This window comes from Trichechus manatus, unplaced genomic scaffold (genome assembly GCF_000243295.1).
Source record: "Trichechus manatus latirostris isolate Lorelei unplaced genomic scaffold, TriManLat1.0 scaffold00032, whole genome shotgun sequence".
In the NCBI taxonomy this organism is placed as follows: Eukaryota; Metazoa; Chordata; class Mammalia; order Sirenia; family Trichechidae; genus Trichechus; species Trichechus manatus.
In genome coordinates this window covers 1,577,960-1,605,404 of record NW_004443968.1, presented here as the reverse complement: position 1 = coordinate 1,605,404, position 27,445 = coordinate 1,577,960, and the positions used below count along the sequence as shown (strand labels likewise).

Below are 27,445 nucleotides of genomic sequence, written 5' to 3'. Positions count from 1 at the left end.
GAGGCATTTGCTTTGCGTGCAAAATTTAAGGGGCCACCAAAAACTCAGCAATCGAGGTAAATAATATTTTAATGTAGTGCTTAAAAAAATCAGATAAGCAAATTATGGTCTGTGGGTCAGCTGCCTGTTTTTGTAACTAATATCATGGCCTGAGTTCCAAAATGTTTCAGACAAAGGTCTTTCTTTATCTCTCAGGCGTGTAAGGAAGAAGAAAGATCTGGCTCTGAGTGAAATCAAAACTAAGATTACCTTCTGGACCCAGGCACCCCATTTTGAGGGTATAGGGACAGTATTTCCTCTGGCTCCACCCTAGCAGGAATCTCCTATGTTCTTAGGGTAGGAGCTAGACTTAAGATGACCGAGTATCCTGGTTTTCCTGGATTGTCCAGGGTTTATCACTGAAAGTCCTGCATACCCGAAAATCCCTCAGTCCTAGCAAACCACGATGGTTGGTAAACCTAACAGGAGAGATGTACTCAGAGTCATACTATTAAAAAATGGAGTATAGAGGCACTTTGTTGGGGGCTAACTGTTAAAGTTTAATATAAGTTGTTGTTGTTAGGTGCCCTTGAGTCACTTCCAACTCATACCGACCCTATGTACAACAGAACAAAACACTGCCCTGTCCTGCGCCATCCTCACAATCGTTGTAATGCTTAAGCCCATTGTTGCAGCCACTGTGTCAATCCATCTTGTTGCAGGTCTTCCTCTTTTTCGCTGACCCTCTACTTTACCAAACATGATATACTTCTCCAGGGACTGATCCCTCCGGAAACATGTCCAAAGCATGTGAGATGTAGTCTTGCCATCCTTGCTTCTAAGGAACATTCTGGTTGTACTTCTTCCAAGACAGATTTGTTCCTTCTTTTGGCAGTCTATGCTATATTTAATATTCTTCGCCAACACCACAATTCAAAAGCATCAATTCTTCTTTGGTCTTCCTTATTCGTTGTCCAGCTTTCGCATGCGTATGAGGCGATTGAAAACACCATGGTTTGTGTCAGGCACACCTTAGTTTTCAAAGTGACATCTTTGTTTTTTAACGCTTTAAAGAGGTCTTTTGCAGCAAATTTGCCCAATGCAATGTGTCTTTTGATTTCTTAACTGCTGCTTCCTATTTTAGTCTAAATTTGACTATTAAAATTAGAGCCATAGCAACCTAGGCGAGGCCACAAATGTTGTATTTCATGTGAGCTCAGGCCACACTAGCCTGGGAATGGGGTATGAGGAATCATATTCTTAGTGACTTCTCTGGCAGATATCACCACCTGCTCTCTTGGGTCCTCTGACTTGCTTTAAACCTGTTCTACCTATTCCCAGAGTCCCTAGGAGGCATCATATCTGATATTGAGTAAATCCTCTCGCCTTCATTGTTTAGCATGGACATTATCGCCCATCACTACGTTGAGGGTACAGGGTCCAAGCATTGTTCTCAAAGAAGCCAGAAGCAGCCATTTTCAATACTTCCTGCAGAAGTTGCTCCTGCTTTTTTCAGCCATCTTTAATGAATGCAGATTTGCCTCCCAAGTCTCTCTTCTTTTCAGTGGGCTGTCTCCATTCTCCCCGCACCACTCCCTACCTCTGTTAGATCTGAATGAGAGCCTAATGGGCCCCTACCCTTACCAACAACAGAGATAGAATTACAGTGAAGCTGGGGAAATTGAAGTTTCAGGGACCCTTGAAAAGATCCATATTAATTTTGTGTCATTTTTCTTAAAACCCCTGGATCCATTTTGTTCATGAAACTGTACTTGACCATTAGGAATGCAAATTGGAATCCTCTTCTCTGCTTTCCCCTAACCCCCAATAACATTGATAACTTATGGCCCAAAACCAAAAAAACCAAACCTCTTGCCGTCCGAGTAGATGCCAACTCACTTATGGCCCAGAGAGGTAAGATTAACCAGACACAGGCATATTTCGGGCCTGGAGAGTCGATGACAATTTAGCTACTAGGAAGCTATTGTTGTGAGCATTTTAAGTAATCAGGGAAAGAGAAAGAACGTCCTGAGGTGGGAAGGAAAAAGACCGTCCTTTTGTTTCAGCAACCCAGGTAAAACAAATTTAGAGAGCATTTCTGAACAGGAGGCAGTACAGCACAGTGGTTAAAAGCATGGGTTTGGGCTCAGAATACCTGGCTCCACTACTTGCTATCTATGTGAAATTAGACATGTTTCTCAATTTTTCTTTGTCTAAGTTTCTCATTGTAAAATGAAGAAAATAATTGTACCTATGTCATAGAGTTGTTGTAAAGAATAAATTCTATAAAATGTGCAAAGCATTTAGAACAAAGTTGAGTTTAAAGGTACTCCAATCTTCCACACATAAACCCTTACATGTGTGTATGTATTTCTACTCCTGAAGTAAGACAGGAGTACATTACAATTTGGGTACATAATGATTGCATTATTTCCTTCTCATATAATTTACTGAGGATTGGCGCATCTTAGAGTAAATAGGAAAGAGCAGAATTGGATTGAAGTAAAGTGCAGCTGTTATACTTTTGCGTACAAACAGCTTCCAAATAACAGTCTAAAATAGTCTTCCAACAGTGTTGCGTGATCTTGCCTGCAATTTTTCTCATTGTCCTGGGATGTAATTCAGCTGATCTAGAAGGCTTAAACTCTAACAGACTGTCTTTTAAAATAGCTTAGTTAAAATTATTTTTAAAATACAGAAAATGGCCTGAAGCTTGGTGTATGCATATATATATATAGGACATTGATTTTCTAAACTCTGTAATTTTGATTCCACATTGTGTCAGTCCCACATCTCTATGGGATCCATCTGACATGGAATTTGTTGGTTTTTCAGTAGTAATGATTTCATGTGAAATCTTAAATCTGACCTGAAATATTTTCTCTTGTCTTACCGTCTTTACATCAATACCAAATCGTGGTGATATGTTGTTGTTGTTAGGTGCTGTGGAATTGATTCTGACTCATACTGACCCCATGTGACAGAGTAAAACTGCCTCATAGGGCTTTCTTGGCTGTAGTCTTTGCAGAAGCAAATCGCCAGTTCTTTCTCCTGTGGAGCCTCTGGGTGGGTTCCAACTACCAACTTTTCGGTTAGCAGCCTAGCAGTTAACCATTGTGCCACCAAGGCCCCTTCATGGTGATATATTGAGATATAATTAAGTTAGTTCATATAGTGCCAATAGCTCTATGTATATGTGCAAGTGGTCGTGCCTAAATCTAGTTTATTTTAAATAGTTTAATTTAGCTAAATTGCAAAATGGTTTTAATTATTTTCTTTTTGTTTATGGGTGTGTGGGCAGTGGGAGGTGGTGAGAAATAACCATGATCTTACTGATCATTAGGGGTTGCCTGGTTGATACAAACAAAATAAAGTTTTGTTAATTCAACAAACATTAACTGAAAGCCTACTGGGTTTTAGGTATTATAGTAGGCTCTGGGATTACAGAGATGAAAATTCTTTGTCCCACTCTCAGAACGCTCAGTTTACTGAGGAGGTAGCCATGCAAACAAAGATAATCCAGGATGCTATAATAAATGTATGTACAAAATAATAGGGAAAAAAGAAAAGGATCACTTAGCCTACTTGCAAGAGTGAGAGAAGAATTTACAAAGGAAGCAATGACTGAGCTGGCAATGAAAGAATGAGGCGTTTTGCCAACGGGAATGAGTCAGCGGAGAGCATTCCAGTAGAGGGAATACTGTATACAAAAGTTTCAAACATATAGTGCATGGATCCTTCAGGATGTTACAAACGGTTCAGTATTTTGTAAGGGTAAAGTGTGAGAGGGGAAGTGGCAGGAGATGACCGTGGATAGATAGGCAAAGATTATATTGGGAAGAACTTTGCATGCCATGCAAACTGAATTAGATTTTTATGCTCTAAAGTAGTTGAGACGTTTTATGAATCTTAAACTGGTGAGTGTCAAAATCATCTTTTTGTGTTAAAATACCGTTCTGATAGTACTGTAGAGAATGAATTGAATGAGAACAATACTGAGGAATGGAAACCTGTAAGGAGGCTATGACAATAATCTAGGTGAGAAATGATACACACTGAACTAGTGTAGACACAGGGTAATAGAAGAGAGGGAGTATGAAATGTCTTGAGATGATAAAATGGATAGTCTTGGTAATTAATTTGATGTGGGATGTTGGGGCTGGATAGGAAAGAGAGAGGGAAAAACCTAAGATGTCTTTTGAGTTTTTGTCTTATGCAACTAGATGAATGGTGATGTCTTTTCCTGAAATTGTAAATATAGGAGGTGAAGCAGGTGTGGGGGATGTTGAATTCAGTTTTGAACACAATAAACGCAAGATGCCCGAGTGACTTTCAGTGGTCTTGTAGTGTGCCTTTGAGTCTATGGGTCTGGAGCTTAGCAGTGATGTGGGCATGTGTTTATAGATGAGTTTCTAGATGGTAGCTCAAGACATGTTTGTAGATGAAATTGCCCAGGAAGTGTGGAGCTAGAAGAGAAGACAAGGTATAGAACCTTGAGGAACACCAACATTCGTTGAGAGAATAGAGGGAGAAAAGCTTGTGAATAAAACTGAAAAAGAGCCAATAGAGAGGTAAGAGGAGGATCAAGGAAGCCTGATCCTGATCAAGTGATACTGAAGCCAAGATAGTCCTACTTGTTTTCTAACTGTTCTGAAGAGATGAGCATATCAAATTTTGAAAAGCTTCAGGTATTTTCCAGACATATCTTGTGGTTTCTTACTCCCTCCCCAATCTCTGCTTAAATCACAACTCTCCTTTGAAGCCTTCCTTGATTGCTCTACCTGTACAGTGCACTGAACATTTATGACCAAACTCCTGGTAGTTTTAATAAAAAATCAACTTTGCAATTATATATGCCCATTCTGTTTACCCAAACAAGAGACTGTGTTTTTCAGTCTGTGGTAGATGGCTTAGCTTGGATTCACTAGAAGCAGAGCCTCAGGCAGGGATTAAGGTGCACATGATTCATCAAGGGAGTGCTCTTCACAAATAACCTGGAAGTGAGTGGAAGGAGTAGGATGTGGTCTCAGGTGGTCGAGTCTTGGCCTGATTCACAAGAGCCATGAGGAGTAAGTTGCACCATAAAGTTGTCCTTCCTTGAGGCATGGGTGTCTGGCTTTTGTATCATTGGGCAAGTCTCTGGAGAAGGTTACAGGTGTAAGAAACCTGGCAGCAGATGGAGGAAGGGTGTGATGGCAGATAAAAAGGCATCGACACCTACTGCAGCAGGTGTTCAAAGGTTTTGTGATTACTTTAGATGTCCCGGACACCAGTTCTTTTAGTGTTTGACTTGGGGCTATGGTGAAGAGGGAGCCCTGGTGGCACAGTGGTTAAGAGCTCGGCTGATAACCAAAAGTTGGCAGTTTGAATCCACCAGCTGCTCCTTGGAAACCCTATGGGCAGTTCTACTCTATCCTATAGGGTCACTATGAGTCAGAATTGACTTGACGGCAATGGGTTTTATGGCGAAGAGAATTGGTTTTCCACCTCTCTTTTTCTCTCCCTCTCCCCCTTCACTCTCAGCCCTTTCTGTCTAAAGTTAAACTTTATTTTTTTGTATTTATTTCTGTGGAGGAAAATTAAAAGTCTAAAGATGAAAATAAGAATCTCCCCAAATTCTAACACATTAAGATAATCACTGTTTAACATTTCAGCATATTTTCTTTAAATCTTTGTGAAAGCATTAAGTCAAGATCATGCAGTAAATTAAATAAAAGCAGTCATTTTACTGCTTTTGCTTAACATTTTGAATTTATTAAATCTTTGACTATATAAAATTTTATTATGTGAGTGAACTATAATTTATTTACTTACTACCATTCCCTTAACTTTGGGCTTTCAGTTTTTCCAAAATTTTCACTTTTATATAAAAATATACTATAGTAATATATTTTGCATAAAAATATTTCTCCACCTTTTAGATTATCTCCTTAGAATAAATTCCTAAAAATGGAATTACTGAGGTAGAAATACATGATCATTTTAAGGCCCTTGATAAACATTGCAAATTGCATTCTTGACAAGCTGTGCAACTGAACTTTCACCATTTCTTTGGCATCACCAGTGCCCATTTTGCTATACTATCATCAGGGTAAGGAGCCCTGGTGGTGCAGTGGTTAAAGCAATTGACTGCTAACCGAAAGGTCAGTGGTTCAGTAGACTGGTCTCTATAAAATTAATTCCTCAGTTCTCTTCAGAGGAGGCAATCACGGAAACAAATTTCTTATATTTGCTTCCATTGTTGTTGTTGTTGTTATGTGCTGTGAAGTTGGTTCTGACTCATAGCGACCCTATGTACAGCAGAACAAAACACTGCCTTGTCCTGTGCCATCCTCACAGTTGTTATGTTTGAGCCCATTGTTGCAGCCACTATGTCAATCCATCTCATCGAGGGTCTTCCTCTTTTTCACTGACGCCCTACTTTACCAGGCATAATGTTCTTCTCCAGGAACTGGTCCCTTCTGATAACATGTCCAAAGTGCCTGAGATGAAGTCTCGCCATCCTTGTTTCTAAGGAGTATTCTGGCTGTACTTCTTCCAAAACAGATTTGTTCATTCTTCTGGCAGTCCATGGTATACCAACACCACAATTCAAAGGCATCAATTCTTCAGTCTTCCTTATTCATTGTCCTGCTTTTGCATGCATATGAGATGATTGGAAACATCATGGCTTGGGTCAGGCTCACTTCAGTCCTTAAAGTGACATCTCTGCTTTTTAACACTTTAAAGAGGTCTTTTGCAGGAGATTTGCCCAAAGCCATACGTCATCTGATTTCTTGACTGCTGCTTCCATGAGTATTGATTGTGGATCCAACTAAAATGAAATCCTTGACAACCTCAATCTTTTCTCTGTTTACCATGATGTTGCTTATTGGTCCAGTTGTGAGGATTTTTGTTTATTTTATGTTGAGGTATAATCCCTACTGAAGGCTGTGGTCTTTGATCTTCATCAGTAAGTGCTTCAAGTCCTCTTCACTTACAGCAAGTAATGTTGTGTCATCAGCATGTCGCAGGTTGTTAATGAGCCTTCTTCCAATCCTGATGCCAAGTTCTTCTTCGTATAGTCCAGCTTCTTGGATTATTTGCTTAGCACACAGATTGAAGTAAGTATAGTGGAAGGATACAACCCTGATGCATACCTTTCTCGACTTTAAACCATGCAGTATCTCCTTGTTCTGTTCGAACGACTGCCTCTTGGTCTATGTACAGGTTCCTCATGAGCACAATTAAGTGTTCTGGAATTCCCACTCTTTGCAATGTTATTCACAGTTTGTTATGATCGACACGGTCAAATGCCTTTGCACAGTCCATAAAACACAGGTAAACATCTTTCTGGTATTCTCTGCTATCAGCCAAGATCTATCTGACATCAGCAATGATATCCCTTCCATAGATACACACTAGGTGTTTATGATGTTTTTTAATGTGTGGAAATTTTTTAGTTTTACAAAGACAAATTCATTATACAGTCAAATCTGTTAATACAAGATACCACTCTTTTTGTTTGCCTCTATCCTTTATATTGGTTGGTTAATGTGATCATTTTGGTCAAAGAAGAACCATATTAATCTTGAAAACTGATGGAAGTAAGCCTTATAGACTCTGTTTGCCCAATCCATTTCACACTTCTCAATGGAGGCTGTGGGATTATCCACATACAATGTTAGCCTTTGGTTTTCCAAACAGAATAGAAACAATCAGCTTGGTCTCTTCTTAGGGAAGGGCATCAGAAACAATGTCTGTATACCTCTGTTTAGAGGTGTGGAAAGTAATGATGATTCTACCCATTGCCTTCAGGGAATATAGCATTTCAAGTAAGGGAGATGTATGTGGGTGGGATAAATCATAATGAATCAAAAGGGTGGTATAGGCTAGGTATGAATAGACAATAAGGTTTCAGACTCCTTTCTTTAAACTATACCAATTAACAACCCCTACTTACCAAAGAATGCAAGCTCTCTCAAATGCCCTCCTTACTGTCTGTTATACTAAATTCCACTGTGACATGATCTGCTATTATACAGAGGATTGCATATATAGAAACCTGCCAAACTGGAGGAGTGTTGTTTTCTCTTTGTTCATTCTTCTTAAAACATTCTTTTAAGTTATTTTGACATTTAGCTACTTAAAAGTAGAAACCTGAACAAAGTAATTTAATGCTGGATCTATATGATGTCAGGATTTGGATATAACAAGTTAAAAAGCTATTACCCAAAAGTTCAAAAAAAAAAAAAAACTGCATAATAATGTATTCCAGAATGTGTGGGCAAATAATTAAAATTGTTCAAAAAAAATCATACCGTAAAGATCAGATATTCTGATTTTTAAAAAATAAAAATTCTACTAGTTAGTGGAACTAGTTTATATTTTATTAAAATTTCTCAAAAAAAAAAAAATCTAAACCCTTCCTCGTGCTTACCTGGAAAAATAGTAAATTGCTTTATCTGGTAAATATAAATTTAAGTCAAAGAAGCAGAGTCTGAAGTGAGGAAGAAAATTTGGGGGAGGAACTCATAACTTCTCTTCTGTCTTAGAAGGTAATGTTGAAAGAGTTCTCTTCCTGCCTGGGGGTAGGAGTAGGAGATGGGTGGAAATAGGGGTCACAATTGGGGTCTCTCTAATGATGAAATAAAAGCAGTGAATGTTTTTGGGTCTCCATTTCTTTGGCATCAAAAAGTGGGGAAGTGGGTTTGATTTTTAAATTATGTGATCTGTGACTTGCATTCATTACGTTCTTCCCTTCCTCATAATGAGATAGGAACAGGAACCCGGTTTGATTCATACACATTTTTCGCTGTTGCTAACAGTTGTTTACTTTGGGACAGCTGGATTAAGGGCATAAAGGGAAAGAGAAGGTTTTTCCCCGTGGAGTAACAATTAGAGGGACTTTGGTGGAAAGCAAAGACAAAACCTCAAGAGCAAACTATAAACTGTAGGGAGTAGCTGTTAACATAAATTTAGAGGCTGTGTGGGAGGGGTTCATGCTTTTCAAAGCTGATTATAGTAATAAAAGAGGGAAAGGGCTGGAAGAGAATATTAAGTGGGAAGGGTACCAAGTGTGTTTTTCTGCCAGTAAGGTATAACACATAAAAACCCATTGCTATTGAGTCAGTTCTAACTCATAGTGACCCTATAGGACAGAGTAGCCCCATAGGGTTTCCAAGATTGCAAACTGCCATATCTTTCTCCTGCGGAGCGACTGGTGGGTTTGAACCTTAGACCTTTTGTTTAGCAGCTGAGTGCTTAACCACTGTGCCACCAGGACTCCTTGTAACACATAAACCTGTTGCCATCGAGTTGATTCTGACTCATAGTGACCCTATAGGACAGAGTAGAACTGCCCCATAGGGTTTCCAAAGAGTGGCTGGTAGATTTGAACTGTCATCCTCTTGGTTAGCAACCAAACACTTAACCACTGTGCCACCAGGGCCTCTGTAACACATAAGAGATAGTCAAATATTCCCGGAAAGAATTCTAGGCAGGAGAACAAAAATGGAAGCCTTCTTGCTTTTAAACTGTACAGAACATAGAAGTTCATCTTTGAAAGTTTTTCAAAGAATCATAAGTTTTAGGCAAGATATTTTAAGATAAGATTTTATTATCTGATCTCCTCTCCTATTACTCTTTCTTGACTCAACTACTCTCTCGATACAAGGGTCTCTTTGCTATTCTCAAATCACCAAGAAAGCTTCATCTTTGGGCTTTGTCACTGGGTAGTCTCTCTCATGTAACACCCTTCCCCAGATATTCTTGTGGGTAATTCCCTGTCCTTCAAGTCTGTGTTCAAAAGTCACCTTCTCAACAAGGCTTACCCTACTAGATACAGCAACCAACCTTCTTCTCCCACCTCAGCTGACTACCCATTCTCTGACAAGTCTCCCGATCCTCTTTGTCCTGCTCTACTCTTTTTTCCCCTAGCACTTGTCACTTTCTGGGGTTCCTGAGTAGTGTAAATGGTTAATGCACTTGGCTGCTAAGGGAAAGTTTGGCGTTTGAGCCTACCAAGAGGCTCCTCAGAAGAGAGGCCTGGTGACTACTCCCAAAAAATCAGCCATTGAAAAGCCTGTGAAGCACAGCTCTACTCTGACACACGTGGAGTTGCCATGAACTGACTCGAAGGCAACTGGTTTTATCACCTTCTAATATACAATACATTTTACTTATTTTCAATATTTATTATTTACTGTTACCTTCTCATCATACATCTTCTACTACCAGCTACAGTTCCAAGCTCCAAGAGGAGAAAGATTGTTCATGAACGTATCCAAAACACCTAGCACAGTGCCTGTCAAGTAAAAGGTACAAAAAGCACTCAATTAGTATTTGTTAAATGAGTAAGTGAAGGTTTATGTAACCCACATGATCTGGGCAGTACCTATCAACTAAGGAAGGTAACGGAGAGATTTTCATATATATCTGCTTTTGCTGTAGCTGGGGGGTACAGAAACAGGAAGTCAAATAGACTAAGGGTTTGTTTTGTTTCCCAGGAGAAAACTACCTAGAAACTGGTCTTTTTATTACACACGGTTTTCTAAGATTGATAACAATAACTTGCATTTGGATAATGCTTGAAGATTCTCAGAGGTCTGTGTTGTATGTTAGCCCACTTTCTCTTTATAGTACCCCTGTTATGTTTTATAATAATGCCAAGACAAGGAACTAATCTCTGCTTTACAAACTAGGAAGCCAAAATCAGAGAGGCAAAAACTTGCCCAAAGTCTCCCATTCAGCAAATGTGGCTTCACATTTTAGAAGGGTACACAGGCTTTCTGATTCCACGAGCTCTCTCATCACCCAGAGAAGGCAGAAGGACTACATCACTGAGGGGACAGATGGCAGGGAAGCCAGAGTGTGATGGCTACCTATAGAAAGAGATCAGAGGACAAGGAGATAGATGGCTAAAGACCAATGGGGCATTTCCATTAACAATGACATTTATTGTTCAATATTCAAAATGTATTTTAAAAACTTAAAAAGTATCTAAAATATATTTTTACAGCACTCATTTGTGCCTTAAAGGTCATGAAATTTTAGGCTTTGTAAGGACATTTATTATTATATTCTCTATTTCATATCATGTAAGTATAACCCATTTGGAAAATTAAGGGCAATGCTCTGAAATCTTGTCATTATTTCCCAATAGTTCTCAGCATTCTAGCTATGACTCTGAATATTAGGTAGCAGTTTTTGCTCTTTGTATCAAGTATTTATCAGATATTTTATTTCTGGGAGACACAGCTGTTAACTATGCTTTTACTATGCCTTTAAGTGCCAGGCTTCAATCATTTAGCAATTTCATTTCTATGTTTTCCCCTAGCAGCTGTTCTATTGATTGCCTAGAATTTTTCCCTTTTGTGTTTAAAATTAAAACAGAAATTGTGAAAGAAAAAGATTGTATGCAAAAAAGGATGGTGGAATCGTAAGAATATAAGTGCTTAGCTCCAAGAGACTCAGATGTATATGCCTTACAAACATATACACACCCTTGGAATGCACATATGCACATGTCCATACTTATTAATTCATATTTGCTTTATTGAAATAATTCTGGAAAAGTCTCCATTACAGTAAGGGCATATACGTGCTGGTTACTCAGCTAAATGCTAAAGCACAGCTTCATAAAAAGTGAATATATTGTCATTATTTTTGTTTTACAGCCGAGGAAACTGAAACATATGGAAATTAAACAACTGATCAAAAGCCCACAGCTAGTAAGTTGCAGAGATGACATTGGAATCTAGTTTTTTCCTCATTTCAAAAAGCTTGTCTTCTTTTCCCCTTGTCTCATTTTTCCTGAAATATTTTAGATGTATAAAAACTGTACAGAGAAAATGAAATTCTATGAGCCCATCACTCTGTTTAAGAAATAGAACGTTATAAATATAGTTGGATCTCTAATTATATCTTCCCAAACCTATTTTTTCTCCCCTCTTGAGTCCTGAATTTGTGTTCATCGTTTGCATTTATGTCTTTATATGTTCATTACATATAGATGTCTCTAAGCAATATTTAGTGTTATTTGATGTTTTAAAATTTTATATACTGTTTTTTTTTGTGTGTAAATTTGTATTTCCACTCAACGTTATTTTCATTACTATAGAATATTCCTTTGTCTGAATATAGCACAACTTTTGACCCATCTCGTTGATAGATGTTTAGCAGCTACTTTTTTTTCTGACCAATTCCTTGTGTTATGGTAATTAGCATCTGTTTTAATTTTTGACAGTTGGATAGCAGTAATATGGTTGCTTATTGTGTGTGTGTGTATTTTTTTTTTTTCATTTTTGATTTATTTTAAATACATTGGTTTATTTTAAGGAATTTACAGTGACTATGAGGGCCGGCAAGCCACAAATCCGCATGTCACACAACAGGATGGAAACTCTGACAGTCTTCGATCTGAAGTTGGTAGGCCAGGAGGCAGGCTGGAAATTCCAACAGTATGCCTATTTACTGTCTTGAGGCAGAATCTACCTTTCTCGGGAAACCAGTTTTTACCCTTAAGTCCTTCAACTAATTAGATAAGGGTCATCCACTTTTGCAGATTCTGGTTTCAAGATTCTAGTACATCTGCCATTTGTGACGCCACCACAAAAATGGCATCACACTATTTTAGAACAGACATTCTTCTCAAAGACTTTGGAAGTATAGCTATTACTGCTATGCCCCTAGGTATTGTATGAGTCAGGTGTTTGAGTAGCTATTACTGACAAACTTAGTCATTTTCAGATTTATCTGAAGTAGATGAAAAGAAAAATTAGATGCATGATATGTATAATTAGTTATGTCACTTCTTTATAAATCAGTAGAATCAAATATATAGGTAAAACAATAAATAAAAATACTTTTTAAAAACCTGAATAAGGACATATGAAAATATTGTACAGCTAAGTTATCTTTTACTTTAACCGATTTCTTAAATCAATATTTTTGACACTCCTTGTGTCTCTCATGAGTGTCAGATACCTCAGATCCCGGAGTGTCAGTTTCCTGCTCACTCTGATTTCTTTTTTACTTGGTTAAGTGTACATTATTTTAATTGGGCTAGAAATGCTTATTTCTGTAAAAAGACTACAGATACACTGCTCATACTCCCTGGTACTACTGTAATTTTTCTTTATGTTTTCTATTGGTTTACAAAACCAGAACACTGGAGAGATAGAGTAAGTACATGTGGCTTTACTTATATTTTGGCAAAACGTTATTTTTCCAGGTGTCTTCCAAGCCTAATCATGACACCATTCTATCTGTTAGCAGTGGAGCTGAATCTTCAACACTAGAACTTCTAAAGGTATTTCACTTTACAGAGTGCTGGAGAAGGAAGTTATTGTTGTTAGGTGCCTTGAGTTGGTTCTGATTCATAACAACCCTATGTGAAACAGGAAGAAACACTGCCCGGTCCAGCGCCATTCTCACAATTGTCATTATGCTTGAGCGCATTGTTGCAGCCACTGTGTCAATCCATCTCATTGAGAGTCTTCCTCTTTTTCACTGATCCTCTACTTTAAGAAAAATGATGTCCTTCTCCAGGGACTAGTCCCTTCTGATAACATGTCCAAAGTACATGAGACAAAGTCTCCCATCCTCCCTTCTAAGGACCATTCTGGCTGTACGTTTTCCAAGACAAATTTGTTTGTTCTCCTGGCAGTCCATGGTATATTCAATATTCTTTGTCAACACCACAATTCAAAGGAAACAGTTCTTCTTCAGTCTTCCTTATTCATTGTCCAGTTTTCACATGCATATGAGGCAATTAAAAATAGCATGGCTTGGAGTCAGGCACACCTTAGTCGTCAAGGTGACATCTTTGCTTTTTAAGATTTTAAAGAGGTCTTTTGCAGCAGATTTGCACAATGCAATATGTCGTTTGATTTCTTGACTGCTGCTTCCATGGGTATTGATTATCTAAGTAAAATGAAATCCTTGACAACTTCAAACAATATTTTCTCTATTTATCATGGTCTTGCTTATCGATCTAGCTGTGAGGATTTTTGTTTTCTTTATGGTGAGGTGTAATCCATATTGAAGGCTGTAGTCTTTGATCTTCATCAGTAAGTGTTTCAAGTCTTCTTTGCTTTCAGCAAGCAAGGTTGTTTCATGTGCATATCATTGGTTGTTAATGAATCTTCCTCCCATTCTGATGTTGCATTCTTCTTTATATAGTCCAGCTTCTTGATCTGTTCCAACAACTGCCTCTAGGTCTACAGGTTCCTCATGGGCACAATTAAGTGATCTGGAATTCCCATTCTTCACAACGTTATCCATAATTTGTTCTGATCCACACAGTCGAATGCCTTTGGGCAGTCAATAAAACACAGATAAACATCTTTCTGGTATTCTCTACTTTCACCCAAGATCCATCTGACATCAGCAATGATATCCCTCATTCTATGTCCTCTTCTGATTCCTGCTTGAATTTCTGGCAGTTCCTTGTTAATATACTGCTGCAACCATTTTTGAATTATCTCCAGCATAATTTTACTTGTGTATGATATTAATGATATTGTTCAATAATTTTTGCATTCCGTTGGATCACTTTTCTTTGGAATGGGCAGGAATATGGATCTCTTCCAGTTGATGGGCCAGGTAGCTGTCTTCCAAATTTCTTGGCATACAAAAATAGCACTTCCAGCATTACATTGTTTGTTGAAACATCTCAATTGGTATTCAGTCAATTCCTGGAGCCTTGTTTTTTACTAATGCCTTGGGTGAAGCTTGGACTTTTCCTTCACTACCGACTGTTCTTGATCATATGCTACCTCCTGAAATGGTTGAATGTTGACCAATTCTTTTTGGTACAGTGATTTTGTATTTCTTCAATCTTCTTTTGGTCCTCCCTGCCTTGTTCAATATTTTCCCCATAGAATCCTTCAGTATTGCAACTCGAGGCTTGAATTTTTTCTTCAGTTCTTTCAGCTTGAGAAATGTTGGGCATGTTCTTTCCTTTTGGTTTCTAACTTCAGGTCTTTGCACATTTCAATATAATAATTTACTTTATCTTCTTGAGCTGCCCTTTGAAATCTTCTGTTCAGCTCTTTTACTTTATTATTTCTTCTTTTACTTTCGCTGCTCTACATTCAAAGGCAAGTTTCAGAGTCTCTTCTGACATCGATTTTTATTTCTTCTTTCTTTACTGTGTTTTAAATGACCTTTTGCTTTCTTCATGTATGATGTCCTTGATGTCATTCCACAACTCGTCTGGTCTTCAGTCATTAGTGTTCAATGTGTCAAATCTGTTCTTGAGATGGTCTCTAAATGCAGGTGGAATATACTCAAGGTCATACTTTGGCTCTTATGGACTTGATTTAATTTTCTTAAGCTTCAGCTTGAACTTGTATAGGAGCAATTGATGGTCTGTTCCACAGTCGGCCCCTGGCCTTGTTCTGATTCTTGATATTGAGTTTCTCCACCGTCTCTTCACAGATGTAGTTGATTTGATTCCTGTGTATTCTATCTGGCGAGGTCCACATGTATAGTCACCATTTATGTTGTTGAAAAAAGTTAGTTGCTATGAAGTTGTTGGTCTTGCAAAATTCTATCATGCGATCTCTGGTGTTGTTTCTACCACCAAGGACATATTTTCCAACTACCGATCCTTCTTCTTTGTTTCTAACTTTTGCATTCCAATCACCCGTAATTATCAATGCCTCTTGTTGGCATGTTTGATCAGTTTCAGACTGCAGAAGTTGGTAAAAAACTTCAATTTCTTGATCTTTGACCTTAGTGGTGCATAAATTTGAATAATAGTCGTATTAAGTGGTTGTCCTTGTAGGTGTATGGATACTATCCTATCATTGACAGCGTTGTACTTTAGGATGGATCTAGAAATGTTCTTTTTACAACGAATGCAATGCCATTCTTCTTCACTTTGTCATTCCCAGCATAGTAGACCATATAACTGTTTGATTCAAATTGTCCAGTACCAGTCCATTTCATGCTTAGTCCATGCTTAGGATATCAATCTTTATGCATTCCATTTCATTTTTGATAATTTCCAATTTTCCTGGATTCATACTTCATATATTCTACATTCCAATTATCAGTGGATGTTTGCAGTTGTTTCTTCTCATTTTGAGTTGTGCCACATCGGCAAATGAAGGTCCTGAAAGCTTGACTCCATCCATGTCATTAAGGTTGACTCTACTTTGAGGAGGCAGCTCCTCCCCAATCGTATTTTGAGTGCCTTCCAACCTGAGGGGCTTATCTTCTGGCGCTATATCAGACAATTTTTGCTGTTATAAGGTTTATACTGGCCAATTTTTTTCAGGAGTAGATTGCCAGATCCTTCTTCCTAGTCTGTCTTAGTCTGGAAGCACCACTGAAACCTGTCCACCATGGGCGACCCTTTTGTTATTTGAAATACCAGTGGCATACCTTCCAGCATTATAGCAACACACAAGCCACCACAGTACAGCAAACCGAGAGACAAGTGGTGGGGCCTTCCTGGTGGGCGTATGGATATTATCCTATCACTGACACCATTGTACTTCAGAATAGATCTTGAAATGTTCTTTTTGGTGATAATGTTATGCTGTTCTTTAAATTATTATTCCTAGCATAGTAGACCATATGAGCGTCTGATTCAAAATGGCCAATATCAGCCCATTTCAGCTCATTAATGTCTAGTATATCAATCTTTATGCTTTCCGTTTTATTTTTCACAACTTCCAATTTTCCTAGATTAAAATTTCATACATTACACACTGCAATTACTAACAGATGTTTGCAGCTGTTTCTTCTCATTTTGAGCCGTGCCTCATCAGCAAGTGAAGATCCCGAAAGCGTTATTCCATCCGTGTCATTAAGGTTGACTCTATTTTGAGGAGGTATCTCTTCCTAATTGTACTTTGAGTGCCTTCTAACTTGAGAGGCTTATCTTCCAGCAATATATCAGACAATATTCCACTGCTATCCACAATGTTTTCACTGGCCAGTTTTTTCAGAAGTAGATCACCAGTTCCTTCTTCCCAGTCTGTCTTAGTCTGGAAGCTCCTCTGAAACTTGCCCACCATGGGTGATCCTGCTGGTATTTGAAATACCAGTGACATAGTTTCCAGCATCACAGAACACGCAAGCCACCACAGTAGGACAACTGACAGACGAGTGGTGGAAGAGAAGGATAATCAGTCCAATTACTTCTCTTTGCTCACTGAGCAGAAAAGTTCTGACAGTTGAAGTGATTGACCCAAAGTCATACAGCTTGTTAGAAATCGAAGTAAAACAAGGCTCCAGGCTTGTGTTTCCAACTTAGTGTCTTTTCCCTTCTTCCACTGTAACCTATTTACTTGAATATATATTACTGCACTTTAGATTATAGGATATGGATGCCATGGTTGTTGTTGTTAGGTGTCATCAAGTTGGTTCCGAATCATAGTGACCCTATGTACAACAGACCAAAACACTGCCCAGTCATGTACTATCCTCACAATTGTTGCTATGTTTCAGCCCATTGTTGCAGCCACTATGTGGTTGCTACTATAGGCATTTTCAAACATTCTTTTTTGGGATCATAATTAGTAATAGTATTTGAGCTTATAGATGAAGGAGCACTTCCCAATATTCTCATATATATATATATATTCATATATATGTATACGAAATTTTTTATGGGAAGGATCCTATTAGATGATCTTTTTTGTTTCTTCCATGGGTAGTACAAATGGTTAAGCACTTGACTATTAACTGAAAGAATGGTGGTTCAAACCCACCAGAAGTACCTCAGAAGAAAGGCTTGTTGACCTGTTTCCAAAAAGTCACAGTCTTGAAAACCTTATGGAGTGCAGTTCTATTCTGCAACACATGCAGTCACCATGAGTTGGAATCAACTCAATGGCAACTGTTTTGGTTTTTATTATTCCTTCCAGTTCTAATGTCTTCTAAATCCATGAATCTGGTATGATACACACTGATATGCAGCGAATGGCAAGAAGGATGCCTTCGTAAGTTTAAAATATTATTATAAATTCCTTCAGTGCACGTTTGCTACTAAAAGCATAGAAAAAAAATACCACCATAACTGAAAGGAGTATCTAGTCTCCTTTTAATGTTGCCACATCTTGCGCTGTTCTACTCCCTTCATTTTCCCTTCTTATTTCCTCTAATCGGTATAATGTACTCTGTCCATAGATGCAATGTGGTGGAACCCAAAGGGAAGAGTCTTTGGCAGAAGATAGAAAAAGTATTTGAATCCACACTCTGTGACTTTGAACCACATGCATAAGCTTTCTATGATTCTTGATTCCCTCTAATGTAAGTGAGTGATACTCACATAAACACCTGTGCAGGTTGCTAAGCGGATCAATGGTCATGGATGTAAAATGTCCAGTATAGTGCTGTGATGACAATGATGATGATGGTGATCAGATTATTACCATTACAAAAGAAGTTATGCTGAAAACTTAAGGCGAGAAGGAGGAGGATACAGAAGACTAAGCTTTGTCTCCCCAAAAGTTTTAGTTCTATAAGTCACTATTCTCTTTGCTATTATAAAATCAGATCTGCCCAAGTACGAGGGACAAATTTACTTCACTTGGTGTTTTGAAAATTCATTGAAGGCGCAGTTCTACTTTGTTGGACTCTAGTGTTACTGACTGCAAGTCCCATTACAATGGTGTCTGCCTGAATAATTGAAATATCTTAAGGCATATTTTTGATCTTGCTCTGTGTTCTTATAGCTTATATTAGAAATGAATTCTCTTTGGTTTTAGATGAAAGTATGATGAGGTGAAATGTCAGGTTTAATTAAAAATGTGCAATTGTGATTTTAGTTAAAATGAAGGCTTAATATTGAGGTGTACAGTGTAGGAAGAAGAAAAGAGATTGACTAGAAAATAAATTAGGAAAAATAAGTGATTCTAAGCCAATGAACAGCATACTTGATACTCTTGAATTGAAAGCCGGTGGAGTGAAGGAAAAGAATATAAAAATGGTAAAATCTTTGGTGGTACATTCTCCTGGATAAAACTATATTAATTTGTCTTTCATGGTTTCTGTTTTCTAAGATTAAGGTGTTCTCACTGAATGCGTTTTTTAAAACCTTATTTTAACGGCCATAAAAGTAATTTATGTTCATTGTAAACATTTCAGAATGCATCGATAACTAAAGAGGACAAAATAAAGATTTCCCCCATAAACACTTCAATATGTACTTCTAAACGATAAGAACCCTTTTGGGAAACAAACCACTATCTAAATATCACACATTAATAAATTAATAGTAATTTATTTATATTATGAAATAGCCGCATTATTATTATTAGTATTTTTAATTGGCTTTTGACAATATCATTGTCATCTTTTATTTGGAGCATAAGAGTCTATTTCACAGAAAGGTGAAATAATTTGTATTGTCTAAAAATGCATATCAGTGCATTTCCTTACTTCTCATCCCAAACTGGATTTTGTCATTGTCAGTTTGCCAGATTAAATACATTAAAATTTTTTTCATATATTTATTGTCCACTTATTCTTTTTTTGTGAATTGCTTATCCACATCTTTTATTTAGTATCTACTTAAGTGCATACTTTTCCTATGAATTTATAAAAATTTTTAACAAGCCTGTGTATACCCTCAAATTGTTCACACCCTGGCCAGTATTGTAATTTTCCTTTATTTTTCCATTCTTTTACTAAAACAGAATGTTGGGGGGATATAGTATGTATCTGTAGGCTTATTTACATTTTGGGGAAACATTAGTTTCCAAAGTGTCTTCCAAGCCTTTCACAATGCCCTCTTCTCCATTATACAATAGATATTAACCCTTTGCCATATGTGTTACAAATATTTTTTCTTTGTCATTTGTTTTTCATATTTGTTCACAGTAATTTTTTCATAATAAAATCTCCACATCTTAAGATGAACAGCTTACCAATTTCTTCTCATATTTTTACATTTCTTTATTTTAATGTCTTAACTCAATCTGAAATTATTGTAATATAAGGCATAAATTAGGTTCTAATTTTACCTTCACTTCCAAATTGCTAGCTAATTGTTCTACCCATTTGAGTAGAACATACTTTTCCCAATAATTCAAAGTGCTGCCTTTATCATTTAAGTAAAATATTTTATACATTGAGAATTTGTAAACATATATAAGTATATGTATATGATGTATATAGCAAAAGCAGGGAGCTAGGAAAGTGGGATATAATACATTTTAACTGAGAGTAGAAAGAAACTCTATAGGGTTGATAGAGTGTTTCCCTGGGCACATAGGAAATAAAAGGGAACCCTAAATATTTTCAGGAAACAAGTGATAAAAAGGAATAGCAATGTAAGTTGAGAGGTAAAAAGATACCATTAACTGCAAATTTTGTATACTTCACAAGTTTGCAGAAGTTTTTTTATCAAAGAGCAGAGCTATCTCTTCAGAGCTTACCTTCTTGTATGATCCCTATACCTTTCACTTATTCAGCATTATTTAGCCCCTACTATGTGCTAGATGGAGCCCTGGAGGTGCAGGGGTTAAGAGCTATGGCTGCTAGCCAAAAGTTTGGCAGTTTGAATCCACCAGCCACTCCTGGGAAACCCTATGGGGCAGTTCTACTCTGTCCTATTGGGTCTGTATGAGTCAAAATTGACTCAGCGGCAATGGGTGCGATGTGCCAGACATTTTGCTAAATACAAAAGACAATACGATTCAGATCATGCCCTTAATTAAGGAGTTCACATCATTGACTGCTCTTTCCACATTGTGTTCTAATTACCTGCTTATAGGCCTAACTCTTCACCTGGACTATGACCTTCTTCAGGACATTGCCCATGGTGTATTTATGTTTGAATTCCTAGTGTTTAGAACAGTTCTTGACATACAGTAGCTTCCGATCAATAAGTATTTGCTGAATTCCCCAGGAGCAGAATCTCATTATATCCAAGGGCTGCTCATACTCAAACCCATCTGTCAGGGGGAGATAAGAGCCATTTACTGAGCATTCATTGTTGCAAATGAGTGACTTTGTCTCCTTTATTCAGGCTCCTTCCAATGTTGCAGTGCCAGATAACTTTCTTCTCCAAACCACTCTCTAGCCTTCTCCACCCTCTCTTTTTTCCTCTAGGGCTGACTGGTTTCCATTACAGCAACAGTCTCCAACATCCCCCCTCCCCCAGTCTTCTGGTTGGGTTTCTCACCAATAAGGAGCCCTGGCAGGAGATGGAACTGAGGGAGGGAGGAAAGAGAGGTCAGGACATTTATTTCCCTGGTTCCCTTCCTGTGAGGTTTTCTCACGCTGGCTGTGTCCCTCCACAGAGGGTCTTTAGTCCTTTCAAGACAGCCTGCTGTTATACACTCTCCTCTCCTTCCGGGTTCCAGTAACTTCTGCATACTTCATCCCTTCAAGCTGAGAGTAGTGACAGACTGGCAACTAATAACCCCTGAGTTCTTGATGAGCCTTATATATGCCATTTATGCCCTATCCACTCCTTTCTGAATAATCTCTTTGCAAATAAAACCTCTTCAAACTATACTATTTGAAGTGAGCCATCTATCTGTTTGCTATTAATATTGTTGTTATTGTCATTACTACTTTTCCTGGAGACTATGTGTATGTTGGGGTGGATGGTGGGGGAGTGGCAGATAAGTAGGGGTGGAGGTTGCCAATGGTCGTACATTGTTAGGAAAGCAGTTTTATATTTGAAAGTATTCAGCAACCTGAAAAGTATTTCCAAAGACTAAGGTGATACTTTGACAGAAGGATCAGTAAAAATAAGAGCAATAAATCTTGACTTCCCCTAAAAATAAGTGTACCCAGAAGGTACTGAGTTCAGTTGATGAGTCACGGTGAGATATGGTATGTATGTTTTAATTTAATTTCATCATTAACTGTGCCTGACTTAGAACTCACCACAGTTTTTGCATCTTGAAAATTTGCCAAGAAAACTTATTTGCCGTTATTATCTGAAGGTGGTAACACCCATATCAAGTAAAAAATTCTATTCTACACAAATCGGTTGAGCAACAAAACCCCTATCAAACTTCTTAGGAACATAGTCTAGCACTCGAAGAAGTAACCTCTGAAGTATACAAAAAGACATAACTTACTCATCTAAATTTTATTTTCCTTAATCTTATAGTGCATTGAGTAGCGTTCACTTTACTTGGAAGCATAGATTCCAAGAGAATAAAATAAATTACATTTTGTTGCTTTTGGTCAGTTGACTCACTATTCTGGTAGATCATTTACCAAGAATGTTTTCAGCCTGTACTTGCTACTGTGTTTATCCTTACATTAAAGGACCAAGCAATATGAAAAATATCCTAGATATTTGTACTTATTTCATTCACTTTTCTATTCACTAAACTTTTATGAGAACCAATGAAGTAATGGACATTGTGCTAATTAGATACTGTCATGGATTAAACTGTGTCTCCCCAAAATATCTGTGAACTTAGCTAGGTCATGATTCCCAGTATGGTATGATTGTCTACCATTTTGTCATCTGATGTGATTTCCCTATGTATTGTAAATGCTATCACTACCATGTAATGAAATGGATTAGTGGCAGTTGTATTGGTGAGATCTACAAGACTAGATAGTATCTTAAGCCAGTCTCTTTTGAGATATAAAAGAGAGAAAGTGAGCAGAGAGACATGGGGACCTCATACCACCAAGAAAGCAGTGCCGGGAGCAGAGTGTGTCCTTTGCACCTGAGGTTCCTGTGCGGAGAAGCTACTAGGCCAAGAGAAGATTGATAATGTGGACCTTCCTCCAGAGCTGACGGAGAAAGCCTTCCCGTGGAGCTAACACCCTGAATTTGGACTTGTAGCCTTCTAGACTGTAACGGAATAAATTTCTCTTTGTTAAAGCCATCCACTTGTGATATTTCTGTTATAGCAGCAGTAGATGACTAAGACAGACACAAGGAATCAGAAATGATTAAGACCGTCTTAGTCATCTAGTGCTGCTGTAACAGAAATACCACAAGTGGATGGCTTCAACAAAGAGAAATTTATTTTCTCACAGTCTAGTAGGCTTCAAGTCCAAATTCAGGGCATCAACTCCAGGGGAAGGCTTTCTCTCTGTCAGCTCTGGAGGAAGGTCCTTGTCATCATCAATCTTCCCCTGGACTAGGAGCTTCTCTGTGCAGGAACCTCAGGTCCAAAGGATGCACTCTGCTCCTGGCACTGCTTTCTCGGTGGTATGAGGTCCCCCACTCTCTGCTTCCTTCCCTTTTCTTTTATCTCTTGAGAGATAAAAGGTGGTGCAGGCCACGCCCCAGGGAAACTTCCTTTACATTGGATCAGGGATGTGACCTGGGTAAGGGTGGTGTTACAATCCCACCCTCATCCTCTTCAATGTAAAATTACAATCACAAAATAGAGGACAACCACACAACACTGGGAATCATGGCCTAGCCAAATTGATACTTACATTTTTGGGGGGACACAATTCAATCCATGACAAAGACATATCATTTTTCTCAAGGTACTTAAATGAAGATTGATGGGCTGTGAAAATGGACTTCATTAAAGGTAAAGTCCCTTTTTCTTTCTGTTACAAAGATATAGGAAGAACTACTATACCTTCATCATAAGTTTTTCAAAGTGGCAGTTGTGGGAGTAGTTCCAAGGGCATCATAGCTAAAGCTACGTGTGGTTACTGGATTTTTTAGTGGTGACAGACATACATGAATAAACTCCTCTACACTCTGGGACTCATTTTTCAGTCATTAATACTTCTATGAGCCCTTGGCTGCTAACTGAAAGGTCAGTGGTTCGAACCCACCAGTGGCTCTGTGGGAAAAAAGACCTGGTGATCTGCACCTGTAAAGATTACAGTCTAGAAAGCTAGTGAGTGGCCATCTAAGATGCATCAATAGGTCCCAACCCACCTGGAGTAAAGGAGAATGAAGAACACCAAAGACATAAGGAAAGTGTTAGCCCAAGAGACAGAAAGGGTCACATAAACCAGAGACTTCATCAGCCTGAGACCAGAAGAACTAGATGGTGCCCAGCTACCACCAATGACTGCCCTGACAGGGAACGCAACAGAGAGTCCCTGACGGAGCAGGAGAAAGGTGGGGTGCAGAACTCAAATTCTGGTAAAAAGACCAGACTTAATGGTCTGACTGAGACTGGAGGAACCCAGAAAGCATGGCCCCAGGACTGTCTGTCAACCCAGAATTAAAACCATTCCCAAGGCCAACTCTTCAGACAAAAGATTGGACTAGACTATGGGACATAAAATGATACTTGTGAAGAGTGTGCTTCTTAGCTCAAGTAAAGACATGAGACTAAGTGCGCAGCTCCTGTCCGGAGGTGAGATGAGAAGGCAGAGGGTCAGGAGCTGGTTGAATGGACACAGGGAATCAGGGGTGGAAAGGAGGAGTATGCTGTCACAGTATAGGGAGAGTAACTAGGATACACAACAATATATGTATAAATTTTTATATGAGAGACTAACTTAAATTGTAAACTTTCACTTAAAGTACATCAATAAAATAAAGTGGCTGAGAGGATTAAAAAAAAAAAAGATTACAGTCTAGGAAACCACATGGAGCAGTTCTGCTCTATCATACTGGGTAGCTATGGGTCAGAATCAAATTGATGGCACACAACAACAGCAACAAATATTTTTATAATGTTATCTCAGCTGCAAAACTCTTGAACTCTGGTGTTTTCAAGTTCAGACAGGATATACTGCAAGTTTGCGTTTTGTTTTGGTGTAAGAAGATATACATCCTATAAAGGGTCTGAGGAAACCTTTAAAAGTGTGGAGGCAATGTAGGCAGAAGATTTTTTGGTGTATAGCTATTAAAATAACTGCAATACGTGCTTAATGTTACTTACTCTAATATCCTTAATCTTGAAGTAATTTTTTCTGTATGTTGGATGATTTTATTCCTTTGAAGCAATAGTACTGTTTCATCATTCCCTACTGAATAAACTTTAGTAGGGAGGTGTTATGTGCTGGGGAATCAAGGACTCTTGCTTTTAAGTCACTATTTAATTCATGACTTTGCTATTACTCTTGTCTCCTTGCATTTCCTCATGGCACTCCATTTCATTAATAATAGAAAGGTCTCTAGTCTTAACACACTTCATTTTTATGCCCTAGAGTTCTTTTGGCTGGTATTTGCTGATATTCCTCCCTAGCTGTTTTTATTTATGATGATACCATTGTGCCTTGAAAAGATATACTTTTCAAAGTATATTTAAATTTATATAAGAAGCTATAAAGGGATACTCTTATAAATCCTATTATTAGGAGAAATATAGTTGTTAGACAGTTTTCATAGACCAAATAATTGATTTTAAATTATAGATATATATACACACACACACATATAAATACCAAACACAAACACACACGCATATGTAAACCAAACCTGTTGTTTATTTATTTTTTTAAGTAGGTCACATAAACCAGTTGCTGTTGAGTCGACTTTGACTCACGATGACCCCATGTATGTCAGAGTAGAATTGTGCTGATATTTTGGAAGTAGATCACCAGGCCTTTCTTCCAATGTGTCTCTAAATAGATTCAATTTTCGTGAGCACTTAACTGTTTGCTACATCAAGGTACTCGCCTCGCCTCAGTTGTGGAGAATAATTAGCTGTAAACTGAGCTTTGCTTCACTCCTGCTTAACAAACTTAAAAGCAAGCCACATAAAAAACAAAATGTTCCTAAGTAACTGTCCCATAGCAATACTCAAGAATATTTTTTGTAATACAAAATATCCAATACACAACAAAGTAAAATTTACAATGTGCGCAATGTGTGGTATTAATCAAAATTGACCAGGCACAAAAGAAGCCAAAAAAAAAAAAAAAAAATCCATAATAGGGATAAAAAGCAATCTATCAAAACGTACCCAGAACTTATACTGAATTGAGATTTAGCAGGCAAGGACATTAAATCAGTTAATATGACAGCATTCCGTATGTTCAAAAAGATACGATGAGATAAAAATGATATAAAGTAAGAGCCAAATCAAACTTCCAGAGATAAAGACTTCAAGTGTGTGATGAAAAATACACTGGGTGGGATGAAAATCATATTAGATATTGAATAAGAAAATATCACTGAATTTGTATTAATAGAAATAGAAATTATCCAAAATGAAACGAGGGAAAAAATAAAACAAAAAAACCAATGGCACATCAGGAGTGGTGGGAGAACTTCAAGCAATCTAATGTATGTGTAAATGGAGTCCTTGGAGGAAAGCTAAGAGGGAGGAACAAAAAGCAAATATTTGAAAAAAAAAATGGCTGAAAATTTCCAAATTCAATGAATTGTGAATAAGTTATACTAAAGCGTATCTTAATCAAATACTCTTCTAAATAACCCTTTTCAAAGAAGAAATTTAAAAGGGAAATTAGGCATTATTTTGAACTGAACGAAAACAAACACTCAATATATATATATTTTTAATGTCACTTGGCCCTCTGTGTGGACTTGAACCTCCAATCTTTTGGTGTTAACCATTTGCACCACCCAGGGACTCCAGTAGTGCACATAGATTGCTTATTTTTCCCTCTAGATAGGGGAACAACTTCTTGTCGTTTGTAGTTCTGACCAGGTCCTACAAATGTCCAGGACTCATCATGCAGGATGTTCTATGAATAAATAAATAGGTAACTAAATATTAATAAGAAGCCCAGAAATGTACTTGTGAGTGAAAAAAGAAAGTAAGAGTGATTCTCAAGAGGGAAAGTAATAAGACCCTAAAGGTTTAAAATTTCAAATCAACATGTTTCTCTATTTTATGAGAAGCAAGAGTATCTCCATTTACCCATTCATATATGACAGTCCTATTTTTGGACATGTTGAGAGCTTGAATTTCTTAAAGAATGATTTAAAAGAAACTTTAAAATATTCAAAGACTTTTTATGAGATCTTTTCTGTAAACAGGAGGGATTTGTACCTCAGAAACACAGATTAATTGCTTTACCGTAACAGGGTTTTTACATTTTATATTATATACCACTAAATATTTATTTAAAATTTTTAAGATGGTCCTGAATATATGATATACATACAAGGGAGCTACAGAAGAGTGCAATGGCCTGAGTGCTGGAAGAATGCCTTTACCCTTGAAGACTTAATGGAAGAGGGAGATACTCTTTCCTTGCCATACATTATGCTGAAACTGATCCTTACTAATGAAAGAATTCAAAGAAGAAAGACCACACACATACAAATGTCAGTCCAGCTGGGTTTTACATTTTATCCATGTTAGAAGTGAATAAGTAAAGCGTCAGGTATTTTGCTAAAAAGCACTTTTGAAACGTAAGTATTTTTTTTTTTTTTCAGAATGTAGAGCATTATCTTTATAAGTAGTGTCACGCCAATTGAGCTAGATGTTCCCCGAGACCACGGTCCCAGATCCCTCCGTCCAGCAACTCAGTCCCTCGGGGAGTTTGTATGTGTCCATGGGGCCTCCATGACCTTTCCTTGTACAGGTTGTGTTAGTTTCCCCTGTATTGTGTACTGTCTCACCCTTCACCCAAGATACCACTTGTCTAT

The 27,445-nt window shown here is 37.8% G+C and overlaps 1 long non-coding RNA gene across 1 annotated transcript in view; it reads right to left on the bottom strand.

Annotated features, from left to right (window-relative positions):
* The window catches only part of LOC111820276 (uncharacterized), a 40,919-nt gene that overhangs the window by 4,564 nt on the left and 8,910 nt on the right, over nucleotides 1–27,445 (bottom strand). The window contains exon 2 of the long non-coding RNA XR_002823827.1: nucleotides 10,170–10,264. This is a non-coding gene — a long non-coding RNA (uncharacterized LOC111820276). The remainder of the gene's footprint in view (nucleotides 1–10,169; nucleotides 10,265–27,445) is intronic.